Source organism: Hemicordylus capensis, chromosome 2, assembly GCF_027244095.1.
Source record: "Hemicordylus capensis ecotype Gifberg chromosome 2, rHemCap1.1.pri, whole genome shotgun sequence".
Lineage (NCBI taxonomy): Eukaryota > Metazoa > Chordata > Lepidosauria > Squamata > Cordylidae > Hemicordylus > Hemicordylus capensis.
In genome coordinates, this window is record NC_069658.1 from 110,522,652 (window position 1) to 110,538,092 (window position 15,441).

The 15,441-nt window shown below is 42.3% G+C and overlaps 1 protein-coding gene and 1 long non-coding RNA gene across 2 annotated transcripts in view; one reads left to right on the plus strand and one right to left on the minus strand.

The window, feature by feature from the left end:
* Positions 1–4,576, minus strand: part of GLIS3 (GLIS family zinc finger 3) — a 274,079-nt gene extending 269,503 nt beyond the window's left edge. Inside the window, exon 1 of the mRNA XM_053300408.1 lies at positions 4,252–4,576. The gene's annotated coding sequence lies outside the window, so the exon portion shown is untranslated. The remainder of the gene's footprint in view (positions 1–4,251) is intronic.
* Positions 1,009–15,062, plus strand: LOC128346766 (uncharacterized). Its single transcript, XR_008317173.1, has 3 exons — positions 1,009–1,152; positions 13,203–13,361; positions 14,260–15,062. It is a non-coding gene; the product is annotated as an uncharacterized LOC128346766 (long non-coding RNA).
* Positions 15,063–15,441: the final 379 nt, after the last annotated feature.

A 15,441-nucleotide genomic window follows, 5' to 3' on the forward strand; every position in this document is an offset into this window, starting at 1 on the left:
GTGGCAGCGTGCCTCCTTGGACCAGAAGTGACTGGAAGTTGCCGCGGCGTGTGCGCACGTCACAACATGTGCATGAGCAGAGGCAACTTCCAGTCATGTCCAGTCCAAGGAGCCACTGGAGCGGCAAGGAGATACACTGCCGCCCCACCGGACCAATTTAAAAGGCAGCACTGGTGGGGGAAATGCAGTGAGAGGGGTAAGAGCACCCTCCCCCATCCTTAAAGAGACCCCCCCCACCCCAATCTTCAAACCAGCAAGTGTGGGTTCCGTGCACACCACTACCATGCACTTGTTGGCATTCTCAAAAAACTTTTTTAAAAATAGTGAGGCAGTAGTTCTTTCTACAGAGCCATGATTATTCATGTTCAGTATGTCTTATTCTTCTATTGCTTAGAACTTTATCTTTAATCATGCTTTCCACCAATTTGCCTGAATCAGATGCTAGCTAACTAGTCTGTAGTTTCCTGGATCCTCCTTCTTCAGGATCCCTGTTTAAACATCAGTTTTATATTGACTACTTTCCAGTCATCTGGTACAAAGGCCAGGTTTAGGGACAAGTTACATATCTTTATAAAAAGATCATCAGTTTCACATATGTTCTTTAAGGACTCTTAAGTGGATGCCGTCTGAACCTACTGCTTTATAAATTTTTAATTTGTCATTAAATTATGGGGCTTAGAACTTCACTTCTTGTCACCTTTATTTAACTCAGTTCAGATTCCCTCCCTAAAAGATCAATTCAGGCACATGTATCTATCCTACCAGGCGCGTAACAATGATAAGGCAAGGGGAGACAGTTGTCTGGGGGCCCCACTGCCTGGAGGGGCACCCCAGAGGCACCTCATGTGACTCCCCATTGCCCCCTGCCCAGCCCCAGAGCCTCTCAGCCACTTGCCCTCTTCGCCGTCTCTCCTGCTTGTTCTCCTGGCCCGCAATCGAAGCAGCAGGCAAGCTGCCAAGAGCTCCTTTTCTCCCTTTTCTCTCAGCTGATCGGCGGGTGGGCGGGGCTTCCAGGGAGGCCTCCGTGTAGGCCGCAGTGAAGCCTGAACTCGAGTAGGGCCCAAGCAAGCCAGGAAGGAGGAGGCAGCTAGAGTGTTCTCTGCAGCAGAAGACCCCTTGCTGCCCTGCTCAACCCAGACCAGCATTTGCCAGGTAGAGTGTGAACTCCTTTTTGTGGTTACCTTTCCTGCCCCCCCCCCCATATATAGGGATCTGCTTGCCATAGGGCTTGGATATGGGGGGGGGGGAGGAGGGACCGAGAAGTCTCTGAATATTTATTTTAAAACAGCTTGGAAAATTTGCTGACTTAAAAAAACTATCTAAAAAGTCCTATAAGTGGCTTGTTTCATGGCAGAAAATTGCAAAAACTTCTGGAACAGTATTTTATTAATTTTATTCATTCATTCATTTATTTATAAATGCACTTATGTTCAAGTTGTTTTGCAACCCAGAAGGTCTGAGTGAGAACTGTGAAGCATGTGTGGTGCTTTTATTTTATTTTTCTTGTGTGTGAACTGCTCCCCAATAACTTGCAGGGACTTCAGGGTAAATCTGGCCAACATGTGAATGCAGCACCTCCATTCCAGAGGAGATGTGTCTTAAAGGGCTTTAAAAGCCTCCTGTGAAAAACCTCCTGGAATCAAACTTGACTGAATTTGTTCAGAATTCTGAGAAAACAAACATAGGCTCACCCTGCATGGTTGAAAGTCTCCTTTGCTAATCTGCAGCGAGGGGCCCATTTTAATAATTCATCTTTCTAGTGTGTTCTAGGCATTAAAAGTAATACAAATGTATAGTACTCAATGTATATCACTATATATTGTGACGTGTGTGTATGTATTAAGTGAAATGTATTTGCAGGCAGCATACTTATTTTGGAATATCAGACTTAAATCCTTGGGGGCCTGGGGTGTGCGGAGGCCCTGGACTTTGGGGGGGGGCCCATTTTAAAATCTTGTCTCTGGGCCCACTCCAACCTTGCTACGCCCCTGTATCCTACATCTTCTACTGTAAAGGCAAATGCAAATAATTCATTCAGCTTCTCTGCAATCCTCCTGTCTCCTTTAGTTCCCTTCTCTTTCTTTGTTCTCTATCAGTCCAATTGCTTCACTGGCCAATTTCCTTCTTCTGTTGTATTTGAATTCATTTTTATTGTTAACTAGCGCAGTGTACCCGGTGTTGCTTGGGCTTTTGTGGCTATACCTGCTGTATATCCATCTGTCTGTCTGTGTGGGGTAGTTGTCGGGGTCTGCACATATCCTATATTACTCATACAGTCCTAGGAAGTCGCTTTGCCAAGTTTGGTCCCGGTGGCTCAATGGTTGTGGGAATGTATAGGGGACAGGCGGACAGACAAACATTCAGCTTTATTTATATAGATGTTTTTAACAGCATGTTGCTGAAAGTCTCTCTCTCTCTCTCTCTTTCTCTCCCCATCTCCCCCCCCCCACACCCCCATTAACTTACATTTGTTTTTTGCAGAGTTTGGACTGGTTTGGATATAATGTGGAACCATGGTTACAATGTCCCTATGGGGAGTGCACCCACACACTCATATTCACACGCCTACTTCTGATTTAGTTTAGAATAAGGTTGAACTAAGTTCAATTGTGACATCCAAACTGATCAATCGCAGATTATTCTAACAAATTACTCTTGGTTTATTTCAACCTAAATTGGAAGGGCATAGGAGGGGAAGCATGTGCTCCTGAGCCTCAAGGACATAATGCAGAACAGGATTAACTATTATTATTTACAGTTTATATCCCGCTGTTCCTCCAAGGAGCCCAGAGCGGTGTACTATATACTTAAGTTTCTCCTCACAACAACCCTGTGAAGTAGGTTAGGCGGAGAGAGAAGTGACTGGCCCAGAGTCACCATTAACCATTAACTGTGGTTCCACATTCTGTCTGAACCCATGCTTTGTGTTCCTTTTTATTCTCATTTAGAGAAGACACCTATTTTCTGAAGGAAGTCTTCAAGTGTTTTGGAGAGTTTTGATTTTTCTTGATTTTCTCTTCCAACTTCCTTTTAACTAGTCCTCTCATTTTTTAGAAGTTTCCCCTTTTGAAATAAAATGTGACTATGTTGCATTTTCCTGGCCATTTTCTACTACATTTAGGTAGTAGATAACACTGTGGTCACTGTTCTGTTCTTTAACTAAAGAAGTAATCTGTGAGTGGGAAAAGTATCTACTGGAACCTGTAGATACTTACAACTTTCAGTTGACAGATAGTTTAACCTTTTCTATCTCTTTGTCAATCGAAAGAGACCAGGAAATAAAATTCAGTCTTATCAGTACATTCTTTTTATAGCTCCAGAAAAGTAGGAATAGGAGAGTGTGGGAGGCATTAATTGTTCTCCCTAAGTCAGCTACTCATTTCCAAAAAGGAAATAGGTAGTTGTTTTAATATCTTGGCATCAGGCAAACATTTTTGACAACTAAATTAGGGTCCCAGGAAAGAAACTCAGCCTATTATGTGTTAAAATATGAATGGACACGAAACAGATGTCTTTGTATATTAGGTACTGGTATTTAGAATGTCTTCAATCTGTAAATGTGGACAAAGCTGGTTCTGTTTTTATCTTAAGATTGGTACAATAGCACTCACCTTCAGTATTCAGTGCCTTTATCATGCCAACTGATCAACAAAAGAACCATGCATTCTGAGAGAGAATTATACTGGAATTATAATTGCTCATTTGACAACAGCATATAAAATAACAGATGCAGATGGTAAACTACAGGAACTTTTGTTACTGCTGCTATTTAGCATATGTATAGCCCTTGTAATCTACATAGTATTATACAATTTGTGGTTGACCTCACCATAGCAGGGTGAGGTACTTCACTATTATCCCAGTTTACAGGCTAAAAGGCAGTGACTTTCCCAAGGCCATGCACCGAAGTTAGACCAGTCTTCCAGGCCCAGGTCTCACTGTCTAATGGCAGCTTTTTTTGTTTTTGTTTTTGCTGGATGTTTTACTGAGTACAACACTTACTACATGATTGCAACTGGTAGACTCTTGAGGAAGCCTGACCCCATATGCTAATTGCCTAGAAGATACTTGGGAACCACCACCACTTAAAACTTTTAGCAGGAAGAACAGTGTAAAAAACAATTTTTAAAAATAATGAGTTGAATTAACTAATAAGGACTCATAGTAACTGATGTTGCACTTTGCCACTTTCTTCTACACTCTAGTACAGTATCTCCATCCTCTTAGCCAATCAACTTGGGGCTGGATTACCTCATAATGTCATTTTCCATCTTGAAGCATAAGGAAATGTGTTGTCTTCCGCCTTGAAGCAAGCGTCAGCAAATGTAGAAGTGCTTCATCATCATCCTACTCTGAATCCGGTGGCTCTTATACACATTCACACTAGAGGCAAAAAAGATGAAGCCAAGCCACTTCTGTCTTTCTTCTATTTTCTCCTTCAGTTGACAACTAGAAACAGATTGCAGGAGCTGGGCAGGATCCTGGCCCAAGTCCCAGGCCAGCTCCAGGTTACAGGGGGCCCATGGAAAAATGATCATGGGCCCCTTCCTATCTGGTTAGGCCCTGAAAGAGTCCCTCTGCCACCATCTTACGAAGGCTTTGGGCATGAGGTGGTGTGATGGGAAGTATATACAGTAGGAGCACGGAAGGTTCAGAGGGTGAGAGATTTAAAATAAAGGCAGTTGAGACAGAGAGAGGAGGAGGAATCTTAGAGTTAGTTACATGGGAGTAGGAGGAGTTTGGGGCTGAGGGTTGAGAGATTGGTCGGTGTGTTCTGAACAGGAAAGATTGTTCAGGGAGTGTTATGTGGAACTTGACGTATGAATGTGTGGAGGCTGTGAAACCAAAAGTGTACTGGGCAGCTCCTAGTAACAGACAAGAAGGTCTGGAGGAATTCACTAAGTTTACAAACCCAGTTTTAATTACCTATGTCCCAGTTATCTCACCTCCCCATATGTTACATTTTATCCAAAGGAAAAGAAACACTCAGAAAGTTGAACAGCGGATGTACCTAGTAACTTGACAAAGAAGGTTGTGTGTCCTGCTTTGCAGAGATTTTTATTCTAATCAGTAAATAATAAACCTATTCTTGTTTTCATTTTGTACCTCAAGTTTCATTTCCTTTATATCCTGAACATAAGCCTATCTTCCACTCGCGAGGCTACATAGCTGAAAGAGGTTGAGTACCAAGAGCAGGGTAACAAGAATGTATATTGCAGCAGCAAAGGAAAGAAAGAAAAATAACAAAAACAAATCACCTCCCAGGAATTGAGGGGGGTGTCAGGGAGGGACCATGACAGGTAGTCACAGGGATCAGCAGTAGAATCTCTCAAAGGCCCCAGACCTTTGCAGCTGCCAACTCCTGTTGTCACCCCTGCAAGTCAACAGATGGTCATCTCTGCTTTAACATTCTGTTAGTTTAACCAACCAATTCTGTTAGTTAACCAACTGCAGTTTTCAGACTACGTACAAAGGCAGCCCCACATAGAGTGCATTGCAGTAGTCAAGTCTGGAGGTGACCAGAAGATATACTACAGTTCTGAGTAGATAAATCTCAAGAAATGGATGCAGCTGGCATAGCAGACAAAGCTGATAAAAAGCACCTCTGGCCACCGCCTCAACCTGGGACACCAGGGAGAGATTTGTGTCCAGAACCACCCCCAGACTGTGTATCTGTTCCTTCTGGGGATATGTGACCCCATCCAGAACTGGCAGATAAAAATCATCTCCTGAGTTCCAACCCCACACAATAAGTATGTCCATCTTATCTGGATTCAGCCTCAGTTTGTTATCCCTCATCCAGCCCATCACTGCCTCCAGGCAGAACTTTAGGGAGGTTATGCTTTCTCCTGATAATCCTGACATGGAGAAAAAGATTTGGGTGTCATCAGCATACTGATAACACCCTGCACCAAATCGCCTGATGATCTCTCCCAACAGTTTCATGTAGATATTAACAACATCAGAGACAATACGGATCCCTGAGGGACACCATACCAAAGTTCAGATTTTTAAGAACAACAGTTCCTGGGGGACATCATCTGGAATCTACCTGTGAGGTAGGAGTGGAACCACTGCAAAGCAGTGCCTCCCACCCCCAACCACCTCAGAATACTATGGTCGATAGTATTAAAAGCTGCCAAGAGGTCCAAAAGGACCAACAGAGTCACACTTCCTCTGTCAATTCCCAATTGGAGATCATCCATCAGGCTGACTTATCAATAATGAAGTCCTATCTGCAGCTCACAGTGCCCCAACAAAGATTTTTTAATTCAAGAGTTATCTCAATAGCACATTCATTGTCGAAGAATGTATATTTGATGATGTGGTGAATGACTTTTCATGTCAAACAGCCAGGAAATATAAGTAATGGATGAGATCGCCTTAATAAATACACATGTACGTTGAGAAAACTTTATCTTTAATGTTCTGGATAAATTACACACACACAATTATTACAAACTTTTTGTCTGTATATTTGACAACCATGCTGGCCTCGGCCCGCCGCCTGCTCTTGGGCCAGTGCAGAGCTCCCAGGCAGATGCTGGGAGGGCTGCTGCAGAGTGGCACTGGAGCAGGCTGGGCTTCTCACCATGCGTGAGCAGTGCCTGAGGAGCCAGCTGACCACGGCGATGGCGGGGAGGAGGGGGCAGTGAAGAGCAGCAGGTCCCCCGATGTAAGTAGCTGACCTGGGCCTGGGAGGGCATTCACACTGCCCCTTGCATCTGACTTCAGGCACTGGGAGTGTAGCTTGGGGTGCACACTTTGCACACACAATGGAGAAACGGGCAGGCCCCCAGCCACACTTTGTCCCCCAGCCGCCTCAAAGCTCGCTACACCACTGCTTCTACAGTATGGAGCACACAGGGTGGAGAAGTGGTTTTCTTCAGTCTCTGCTTCTCCTAGAAATATCCCGTGCTACCCAAAAATTGCTCAAGCACCCGGCACGGTCTGCAATGTGGAGCTAAGGAAACTGTCTGCAGTGTGGGCACATCTTTCTGTTCTGACGCTGATACTGGCTTAGTCAGGATGTCAGCCGGTTACAGCAGATATTAATATAATCTTCACCAACTCACCTTGGTTCAGTGCAAATATAATGCACCCTATCTTTCACTATACTTGAAAGATTAGGAGCAGGTCTTTTCCCCCACTAATGATGTGAATTGGAAACCAAAAAAGTAATGTATTTTGAACTTGTAAAATAACAGTTGTGAACTAATATAAGTATCCCAAGTTGAATGTGTATATGAACTTATTTATGTTGTATGTATGTTAACCTTTAACCTACTGGCATGAATGGAAGGAGTAGTCACTTCTAAATCCTGCTTAAATAAATGGGATTTCAGTTAGCTGAAGTTAAGATTGTCCATTGGTTTCAAAACTACTTCAGCATGAACAGAGTTCCCTAGATTGGGGTAATAATATTTCCCAATACTTTTATTGCTGCCATATGGATGTTCCAACAGTGAGTGGGAAATTGTCATCGAGGTTGGGTTTTTTTAACGTTATGATTTCATGCAGCAGCTATTTGTACTTTGTGTATCTCTTTAAAACTATCAACAATGGAGGACAATTTATCATTTTTTTTAATTTCCTGTCCCAATAAATTATATTATCTTTGTTGACTATGCTTTCATTGTTACCATATGTCCAAATGTTCCATACAATCCCCACATCACGATCAGTTCTCATTAACAAGAATGCAGAAGGGCTGACACAATATATACAATGCTCCTTCAATTTTGCTAGAGCCAATATGATGACGACAAAGGCATAGTGTTAGAGTCAATTACGTGCCAATTGTAGCAAGTAGTTTACTATAGATCCACACAGATAATTATATTTTTTGCAAAGGGAGGTTTGGTAGACCTTAAAAAATGTATCAGCATATATATCAAATGTACAGATCCAATGAAATAAACGAGGAAAGCAAGAGGATTCTATCATGCTTATGTTGTAGATCTGCTCTTGTGCTATGCTGTGCCACCTTTCTCTCTAAGGTTCTGTATTGCCTAGCCCTAGGTGGTAAACAATAGGATCCTTAGGGACAATATGGCAGTGGGTATTCAAAAAATGCACCATACCTACAGTACATGCCTCAGGGTGGAACTGCATGTTTCCTTGTTCCCAAAAAGGTAATTGTCAAAGTAAAGTGAAGGCAAAGGCAAATTTGTAGGGGAGAATCGGAGTGTGGCAGGAAGGCATGCTTAACCTGTCCCCAAAACACAGGTTAAATTATTTGCAGTTAATCTTCTGAAGCTACTCTTCCTCCAGATTGGCTTGCTTCTGGCCTTGGAGCCCAGCTGGAATAAAAATAGACTAAAACGTGCATGACAGGGGGATTTGCAGGGGGTAATTGGCAGATGAGAAAAGTACTGAGTACCATTTCTCACCTGCTGATACTTCCCTGCAAATGTCCTACCCTGCCCCACATGAGTATTGTGAGGCAAACACACTCCTTTATGCATAATTCCACCCTGAATGGAGAGCTGAAAGGGAAAGGGACAGACTATACATTTTTAATTTGACCACAGAAAGGAAAAATAGATCTGTTTTTTGAAGGTGGCTGAGAAGGATTGCTTAGAGATTAAGAAAATAAGAACAGACCTACTGGATCAGGCCCAAGGTCCATCTAGTCCCTCATACTTCTTCACACAGTGGCCTACCAGATGCCACTGGAAGCCTACATGCAGGAGTTGAGGGCATGCCCTCTCTCCTGCTGTTACTCCCTTGCAACTGGCACTCAGAGGCATCCTGCCTCTGAGGCTGGAGGGTGGCCTATAGCCCTCAAACAAGTAGCAGTTGGTAGACTCTCCTCCATGATGTTATCCAAACCCCTCTAGGTTGTTGGCTGTCACCACATCTTGGTCCTTAATTTCCTGGCAATCAATTTCACGGGATGACCCCTGGTTCTAGTGTTATGGGAGAGGGAGAAGAATTTCTCTCTATTCACTTTCTCCACACCATGCATGATTTTATAGACCTCAATCATGTCTCCTCACAGTCATCTTTTTTCTAAACTAAAAGGCCCCAGGTGTTGTAGCCTTGCCTTTTAAGAAAAGTGCTCTAGGCCCCTGATCATCTTGGTTGCCCTCTTCTGCACCTTTTCCAGTTCTGCATTGTCCTTTTTTAGATGTGGTGACCAGAATTGTATGCAGTACTCCAGGTGTAGCCTGCACCATAGTTTTGTATAAGGACATTATAATATTAGCCATTTTATTTTCAGTCCCCTTCCTAATGATCCCTAGCATGGAATTGGCCTTTTTCACAGCTGCCGCACATTGGGTCAACACTTTCAACAAGCTGTCACCACAACCCCTAGATCTCTCTCTTGGTTAGTCACCAACAGCTCAAATCCCATCAATGTATACTTAAAGCTGGGGTTTTTCGTCTCAATGTGCATCACTACATTTGCCAACATTGAACCGCATTTGCCATTTTCTCACCCACTCACCCAGTTTGGAGAGATCCTTTTGGAGAGCCTCACAATCCATTTTGGATTTCACTACCTGAAAGAGTTTGGTATCATCTGCAAATGTAGCCACCTCGCTGCTTACCCCACTTCTATATCATTTATTAATAAATTAAAAGTACCGGTCCCAGTACAGATCCCTCAGGGACCCCACTTCTTACTTCCCTCCATTTATATCTACCCTCTATTTCCTGTCTTTCAACCAGTTAGCAATCCACACATGTACTTGTCCCCTTATCCCATTATCTCATTTCTCAGGAGTCTTTGATGAGGCACTTTGTTGAAAGCTTTTTGGAAGTCCAGGTATACTATATCAACTGGATCACCGTTATCCACACACTTGTTGACACTCCAAAAGGTTTGTGAGGCAAGATTTACCTTTGCAGAAGCCATGCTGGTTCTCTCCCAGCAGGGCCTGTTCTTCTATGTGCATTACAATTTTATCCATGAGGATGCGTTCCATCAATTTGCCTGGAACGGACGTTAAGCTAACCGGCCTGTAATTTCATGGATCGCACCTGAATCCCTTTTTGAAAATCGGTGTTACATGACTACTTTGCAGTCCAGAACCTGTACAGAACCTTTCCAGTACAGAACCTGATTGCAGGGATAAGTTGTATATTTTAGCAAAGAGGTTGGCAATTTCACATTTGAGTTCCTTGAGGACTCTTGGATGAGTGCCATCCGGCCCTGGTGATTTGTTAGCTTTCACTTTTTCCAGACAGTTTAGAACATCATCTGTCACTTCTATCTGACTCAGTTCTTTAGCCTCCATCCCCAAAAAGCCTAGTTCAGGGACGGGTATATGCTCAGTATCCTCTGCCGTGAAAACGGACACAAAGAACTCATTGAGCTTCTCTGCAAACTCCATATCCTCCTTAATAATCCTTTTCACTCCTTCATTGTCTAATGGTCCAACCACCTCCCTGGCAGGTTTCCTGCTTCTAATGTATTTAAAGACGTTTTTGTTATTCCACTTGATGCTTTTAGCTAAGTGTTCCTCAAACTCTTTTTGCCTCCCTTATTGTCACCTTGCATTTCTTTTGCCAGAGTTTGTGCTCCTTTCTGTTCTCTTCATTTGGACAGGCCTTCCAATTTCGGAAGGAAGTCTTCTTCCCTTTTATGGCTTCCTTGATGTTACCTGTTAGCCATGCTGGCATCCTCCTGGACTTAGTCGTACCTTTCCTCCTTTTGGGTATACAATCTAACTGGGCTTCTAGTATTGTGGTTTTGAGTAAACTCCATGCATTTTGGAGTGAAGTGACTCTCCTGATTTTCCCTTTCAGCTTTCTCTTCACCATACTCCTCATTTTGGAGAAGTTTCCTCTTCTGAAATTCAAAGGGTCTGTGTTAGACTTCCTTGGTGATTCTCTTCCCGCATGTATGCTGAATTTGATCACACTATGGTCACTGTTTCCTAAAGAGTCGATGACACTGACATCGCGCACCAGGTCCTGGGAGCCACTCAGAATTAAGTCCAAGGTTGCCTTCTCGTCCAAGGTTGGTGCCATGACCAACTGTTCTAGGGCACAGTCATTCAGCGTATCTAGAAATTTGACCTCTTTGTCATGACCTGACTGTGAATTTCCCCAGTCTGTGTGTGGGTAATTGAAGTCCCATTATTACAGCCCTGCCTCTCCTTGACCCCTCCCTGATTTCTTCCTGCAACTCCCAGTCACTGTCAGCATTTTGATCCGGAGGGTGATAGCACATCCCCAGTAGCATGCTCCCTTTCAGGCCTTGTATTGTCACCCACAGGGTTGCTAGCAGGCAGAAGCTGTTGTTTAGGATTTTGGAATATTGATGTTCATTTGAAGCTATGACCTTACTTGCTAACTGTCTGCTCAACCTATATCTACAAATAAGCACATACTACAAAATACAAATGTTTAAGTTTGGTATTCAGTCTCTGAGGCTATTCACACACGCGTGCAAAACCGGGCTAAGGGAGCCCATCCCAGTTTTGCATGCGCATGTGAACCGCCGGGATCATGCCCAATCCTGGCAGCACCACGGCAAACCTGTCTACAGACCCTCCCTTGAGAACGAGGTTAAGGGAGTGAGCACTCCCTTAACCCCATTTTCTGAATTGTTTGTCAGCCGCGGCTGCAAGCAGCAGCAGCTAGCAGACTCGGGAGGGGGGGGGATCCCCATAATGCACTGCACACTCATGCAGTGTATTATTGGAGCTCGTGGTGCAGGGTGACATGGGGCAGTGCATCCCGGCACCCTGACCCTTGGGGCTGCCACCAGGAGTCAGTCTTCATCTGGGCAGGCAATCCATACACCTGCCCAGGGACATCGCAAGGATTATCTGTGGGAAGCTACGCACTTTCGGGCTTCCTCCCCTCAAAAATGGGTAGCCCTTTCTCATGGCACATAAGAAAGGGCTCAATGTCTTTCAAAAGAAACTATAAAGCTGCTATTCTATCATGTAGAGGAATTAGAAATGTGATGCTAGCTTCATTTGGGATTTATCTATTTGTTTATTTAAATTTTCAAGTGTATAGCTTCAGAATTGTATGATTGCCAGGAAGTCTTTGCCCTAAGACAGAAGCCAAAACAGGATCCAGAAGCTCCTGCTTTGCTATGGGTTTTAAATCCTTGTACTTCATCATATGGGGCTGCTACACTGCTGAGGCAATCCCTGGGTTATTGATGTCAAAGTATCCCTGGAAGTTGGACATCAACAAAATAATTCATATGACCCAAGGACAGATAATTCATATGACCAAAGGACTGCTGGGATGAGAATTTGGCGCATGAAAGAGATGAAAACTATTGCATAATTAGTCTCTGGATCCAACAGAACTGGGATTTTATTCCACTTAGAGTTAATAAGAAAATTATCCTTAGAAATAACTATAATTCTCACTATTAGGCATGTCTAATGTCCATTTAATATTTTTCTGCCTTAGTCTTAATACTGACTTGGCATGCTGCTCATTCTAAAATATTGAAATGAGTATTACAACTGTCTATATTACAGTCATCACAGCGCTTTGAGGATGCAAGGAAAGTAATGTTCTGTAACTCCACAGATACTTTAGAAGTCAGAAGTGAAATCAAGTGAAACTACAATTTGTTTGCTCTACTCTAAATCCAGATTTCCAGATATTAATACCAATTTCTTGTGTAAGGCTAAGCCCCTGTAGCTTGGGATTTAAAGGCAGATAAGTACAGTACCAAAACTCACTTTTCTTGTTTCTTACACCAATTTTATTGAAATCATCCCAGTGGCATGTCAATCTACTTTTCTGTGATTTCTACCCTTTGTTATACTCAACATATGGGGTCAGGAGTGGGGTAGACGCAATCATTTCTTATTGTTAATCTATTGCTATTACTAATTACAAATATATGTGTATATAAATATTGCATGAAATAAAATAGAACTGCTGCTTCAGAAAGAAGCCCAAGTCAAAATCACCTTCTCTATGACAGGGGTCGGGAAAGCATTCTGTGCTTAAGATATGTTCTAAAAGCATGTAAAGCTTGCTGAAACTAAGCAAACATGTCTTATTTGTTTGTTTGTTGAACATATTTATATACCTCCCAAACTCAAGTCTCTGGGCATTTTGCAGTAAAACAGCATACATTAAAACAAAATTAAAACATTAAAACTTTAATTAAAAAATTTAAAAATTTAAAACAAAATTTAAAAATTTAAAATTTTAATTAAAAATTAAAAAAATTAAAAAATATTTATTTTGTTTCTTTCCCTGATTAGTTCCTGGATGGGAAACTGCCTGGGAATCCTATGTACATGGTTTTATGCTGATTCATCATGAAAGAACAGTTTGTGAGCGCAAATATGTTTCTGAGCCAGGTGAGAGATCATGGAGACAAGCAATTTTCCTACAAGGCCTATGGTGCTCATCTCCTCAATGTGAGTACTAAAACAGTGACCCAGAAAGTCTCTTTATTTAGCGGGGTGGGGGGGAGTAACTGGCTCTATCTACCCGCAGCACAGTACCTCCAGTGACTGTTGCTGGTGTCTATCTTGTGTTTCTTTTTAAGATTGTGAGCCCTTTCGGGACATCTTATTTGTTTGTTATTTCTCTGTGTAAACTGCCCTGAACCATTTTTGGAAGGGTGGTAATAATAATAATAATAATAATACCATAATAATACCATAATAATACCATTATTATACCATAATAATAATAATAATTTACCATCCCAGTGGTAATTGGCACCCTAGGTGCAATTTCAAAACAACTTGAAGAGCACCTCAACACCATAGGAACCACAGAAATCACCATCAGCCAGTTACAAAAAGCAACTTTACTGGGAACAGCCTATATTTTGCTAAGATATCTATAATAACAGCAACAACATTGATAATAAAATTCAGCCATCCCAGGTCCTTGGGAAGGACTCGATATCTGGATAAAACAAACCAGTCAATAACACCTGTCTGACTGTGTAAACAACAACAACAACAACGTGCTGAATCAGTTCTAGTTCTGGTGATGAGAGGTTTTCCCACATCCAAAGTTCTTTTTTACAAGCTGATGCTGATGAGAAGCCAATACATGATGAGGGGGCAACACATGATGCAGAGGTCTGGAGTGGCCTGAGATGTGGCTGGGGCACTACAAGTGGTAGGACCGAGAGCCAGATCTCCCAGATGTGACATGGATTGCTGGAAACAATTTAATCAGAGCACATTCTAACTCTGATAAGTAGCTTTGGATGGGGAGGGCATAAGTGACAGAAATGTGTGAACCATGCACATTTAAGGGATTTAAGGAAAATTAAAAATGTGTACTTAATATTTTTAGGAGCCTACTACAGATGCTCAGAAATAACACTGATCCTCAGAAGAGAAGAATGGTAAAGCTCACCATCAGCCACAGCTCTGAGGGATTTGATTTCAGTCAGTGGGGAACATTTGAGGCCAGATATGACTATAAGCATGAGCATGTTCTTGGCTGTGTCTAGTTCTGGGGGCAAGTGAAAGTAGATACGCATACTTGTGAAAAAATTCAAGGTATTTCGTCATCTTCAATGGCAACTGTGCAGCAATCTCACATCATGATTATGACTCTTTTAGGCCTGCAAATGGATGAAACAGATTATGTCATGCCATGAAAACATCGAGGGGCCATGTGTCTATTGTGAGAGGAGCAGTGTTGCATGGCATTCTGAAACACTGTATACAACATTTTTCTGCTATCTGCCATGAGTGTAAAATACAGGCTGGAGCATACAAGCCAGTCATGAATGCATGTCATGGACAGATATGGATATTAACAGGAAACTACATAGTGATATTTGCAGTCCATACTCCACATAGTTTTAACAATTGCTTATGGTCTCCGATGCCTTGTTCTACCTCAGGACAATGTTGGCCAGGTTTTAATACTGATCACCAGCACTGGGATAAAACACTGAGACTCTCTGATCACAGGATGCTCCAGCAAGTACAGCATGTTCCAGAATAAAGATGACAAATAATTTTTACCACCATGTCAATGTAAAAGAAAAGGAGAATGAAGTCTGTAAATAACGTGTGAAATCAAATGTTTAATTTTGAAATACACTGGTGTGCTTTATTTTCTTTTCCTATTTTAAAACAGGCCAGGCCACATTGCAAGGGGGAACCATAAAAGGATTCTCCATTCACAGGGAAGAGTTCAGGCCTGGAAGTAGCCTAATCGAGCCAGGAACAAAAGCTCTGAGAGAGTGAGACAATTATCTGATAATTCTAATTATAACCTGAGTGCAAACTCTGCCAGTGTTTTAAAAATATAGACTGCTGCCATTAGTTATTTCACATTTAGAATGTTTTTAAAAGGCACACAGTGTTAGCAATAAAATAAGCAATGTTGATGGGGGGTTGTTTATTTTTGTTTTGGAAAACAGTGTTTTAGATTCTAATCTTAATGGGTACCTACTCCATCTAAAATTATCAGTAGTGTCTGTAGATGAGAACAATATAGTACCCCAATTTTGCAGCCAAA